Raw genomic sequence first — 3,791 nt, 5'->3', positions numbered from 1 at the left:
GATTCTCTAATGTGTCCAGCAAGTATATTCCCATGATATATAGAAGACATCAAATTTATATGCTAATTTAGCTGTAGGTCAACATGTAATCTGTTTGACTTAAGTCAAGGTTTGAACATTTGAGTCTCTCACATGCAAATGAATGTTTACAATGAAACATAAACGGACGTTTACGAATGTAATTGAACGAATGAGCTCGTTGTTCAAGTTGTATTGTTGAACTACACAACCCGAAAATCATGTTCATGTTTGTTTATTTATAAAACAAAAAAAGATAAATGAACGTTTTGCAAAACAGTTCAAAAACGGTTCTTCAAATGTTTGGTTCATTTACAGACCTAGATATTTATTACGAAATAGAGGACGTATCTCACAAATCCTTTCAATCTAGACTCGCGATCACGAACATTTGAAGTATCCTATGTCGTATTAATGCTTTAAGATGTCATTTTTAATGTGTATGGTATAGTGTGTTTTATGAATTCATCTTAAAATGAGGAATTGGTTATGAAAGTGCTTCTTAGGTTGTATGACAAGTGGATTTAATACAATACCACCAATCAAAAGGCTCGGTCATGGGCTTACTTCAACAAGCAGGATTGTCACTAATAAGTCTTTAAGAAACAAATTTTTAGAAATCATCTATCGCCCTATCAGGATTTACCCGATATAAACCTTAATATATTTTTCTTAATCGGTACGTAACAAACTTAGCAACCCAAAAAATTAACATTACATATATACTTATGAATCGATGCACACAAGTACTACCATTTCCCTTGTTGGTGAGTAGCATTCAAGATAAAGAGAGCCTACGAACTCATAACATATTTCATGGTGACCAATGCGAGGAAGTAAGATAATACAAAAAAGAGTATAAGATAAGAGTACATCTATCTCAAATAAAATACATAAAAATCAAAAGAAAAAATAACCAGTATAAATTCTTTATCAAACTAGCATAAAAGCAAAATCAAAAGAGCATATAAGCAGGGATTATAATGAAGGCATATGTGGAGGATATCGAGGGTACTGTGGATGATACCCAAAGCTCGATCCAACTAAATCATCAAATCGAACGGAGTCTATTGTAGTTAGTGGTGGTTGATAATGTTCGTACTCTAATGGCGGTGGATACTCGCTCGGATGCCCATATCGGTAGAATATCGGTGACGGAGCTCAAGGTCGCTACTGTGGCAGATCAATGTCTATCAGCTCATATTGTCAATGACTTTTTGTGGTGATAGGATCCACATTATACTCCTAATTGTACAACTGATGAATAGCAACACTAAAAGTGTCGTTAGATATAAGGAAGGCTTGTCGTATCTGCTCGGTAAGACCAGCTAGTGTTGTATCAACACGCTCAATTCTAGGATTTTTCCTCCTGTTTACGTTTATAATTTTCTCCCCGTGAATTCATCCCATGTTGCCTTCATGTTCCATCCGGGACCTACTGGATGTCCCTGGTGATGTGGCTGGTCACCCTGAAAATCAGTAACAGGTGGCTCCTCCTCATCCCTCACTCTAAGTGGTTACATGTAGGATATATGTCTGTCAGAGTCCCTCAGAACGCATCTCACATCTATAGTATGAAAATTTATATATCTAAATCCATAAGGAACAATATAGAGAATATGCTGGTAAGATGTAACTCGTGGGGACCTGATCCTATTCCCCAACTCTCTAGTCACGTTTGTCGATATCAAGGCAACATGGAGGTGGTGAATTTGTTCTGAATATGAAACGGGGACCATATGTTGCACATAGCATTATATACACAAAAAATAAAGATGGATATCGTCTTCAAACCATAAATACATACAAATTTTGTGTCATTACTGCCCTAGGATCACTATTCCTCGGGTTCAGACTATATGTGATGATCATCTACAATGCCATTCTAAAGGCACCAAATCTCAAAACCTATCGTATGGTCGTGTACTCTCACAAATTAGAGTGTGGCACAATTCTATAATTTTAATCTTTTGGTTATTACCCCTCATGTCTGTCACACCCCGAACCAAGACGGCGAAAACGTCCGGGGGCGGGTGATGTTGTTGTACATTATCATAACAATTGAATATGAATGAAATATACCAACCAAATGACATACACTGAGATAACAAACTTACGTCATTTACATATTGTATTTGTTCACAAATTACACAAAAGTGACAGAAATGTAAATTCTACAATGTAGCAAAATATCCAAATCCATGGCTCAAGTACCTGCTTACTAAGTTCCTGAGAATACAAGTCATTTTGAAAAGAGTCAACATAGAATGTTGGTGAGTTCATAAGCATTTTGTATGAAAATGGTTTGTATCTATTTTGCTTGAAAATTTTGTATGTTTCCAGAAAATCCGATATTTTCTATCATAGTATGTTGTATGTCGTTTACCAAATACTGAAAATGTATTTATGCAGGTTACATTATATCTTTAATATGTATGTACGTTCCCTAGAAAATCCTATATTTTCTGATGCATAAAAAGTTGAGCCTAGCCCTGAGCTTGAAGAGGTCTCAAAAATGAGTGATGTTCTAAGACGCTACACACGAAAATGGTGTGTAAACATGAGTTATGTAATGACCCAATTTTTCCAGGAAAATTTTCATTTTTGAATAACCAAACACATTTCCATAAATTAAGAAATCCAAACATAATTGTTTTCAAAACACATGACAAGTATAACTTTTATTCCAAATATCAGAGTGTCCAAAAAAATGCCTGGGAGAGAGTGCACATCGCGCCATCATGCCTTGCCTTTGCCCTTGGGATCTGAAGTACCTGAAACAAATCCACAACTTGTAAGTTAAATTCTTACTGAGTTCCCCAGAGCATACGACACACAATCCACATAACACATATCATGTTAGCTATAAAAGCTACCTATATCACATAAGCCATGCATACATTAACCTCTAAGGATGTCGTGGGCTCCCCTCGGGGTCTTACACCATAGTTTCGTGGGCTACCCCACATGGTCTTTACCTGGGAATGCCATGGGCTACCCCACATGGTCTTATATCCAATTGCCACGAACTACCCCCAGGGTCTTCCATGCAACAACATACATAACGAGATAACATATCATAGATCACAAAAGCATATACACATAACACATACATAAACCTGCACGGATGCCGTGGGCTCCCCCTAGGGTCTTACACCATAATACCATGGGCTACCCCACATGGTGTTTACCTGGAAATGCCATGGGCTACCCCACATGGTCTTATATCCAATTGCAACGGGCTACCCCCGGGGTCTTCCATGTAATACAAACATCACCACATAAAATGGGTCAGCCTTGGTGCCTTAGACCCATTGGTACGCTGAGAAGACTCACCTCTCGAATGCTAAACTGGTAAGCTGTAGTCAGATATGTCCCACACTGCTTCTTCTCAACTACCTATAATCATCAAGTGATTAACTTAGCACCATCCCATAAATACCCTCATAGTCAACCCTGGTCAAGGTCAAGGTCAAGGTCCACAGTGAAGGTCAACAGTCCATGTTGACCTCGACTCGTCGAGTATAACCAACCACTCATCAAGTTCCTTGCTTAACTCGTCAACTCGCCGAGTCACTTGAGTGACTCCGATAGTTGCCTAATGTTCAAGGCTTCAAACTCTCAACCGCAAACCCCTGGCCGTAAACCCTTTGGCTGTATACTCCTTGGCCGACTTATCGAGTTGATTAAAGGACTCTACGAGTTCCTTTAGTCCTTCTCGTTATCGACCTTTTCTAATGGGATCTAGAGTCCCAAACTTCAGATCTAGGCTT

Source organism: Lactuca sativa, chromosome 5, assembly GCF_002870075.4.
Source record: "Lactuca sativa cultivar Salinas chromosome 5, Lsat_Salinas_v11, whole genome shotgun sequence".
NCBI lineage: Eukaryota > Viridiplantae > Streptophyta > Magnoliopsida > Asterales > Asteraceae > Lactuca > Lactuca sativa.
Note: the sequence above shows the minus strand (reverse complement) of the source record.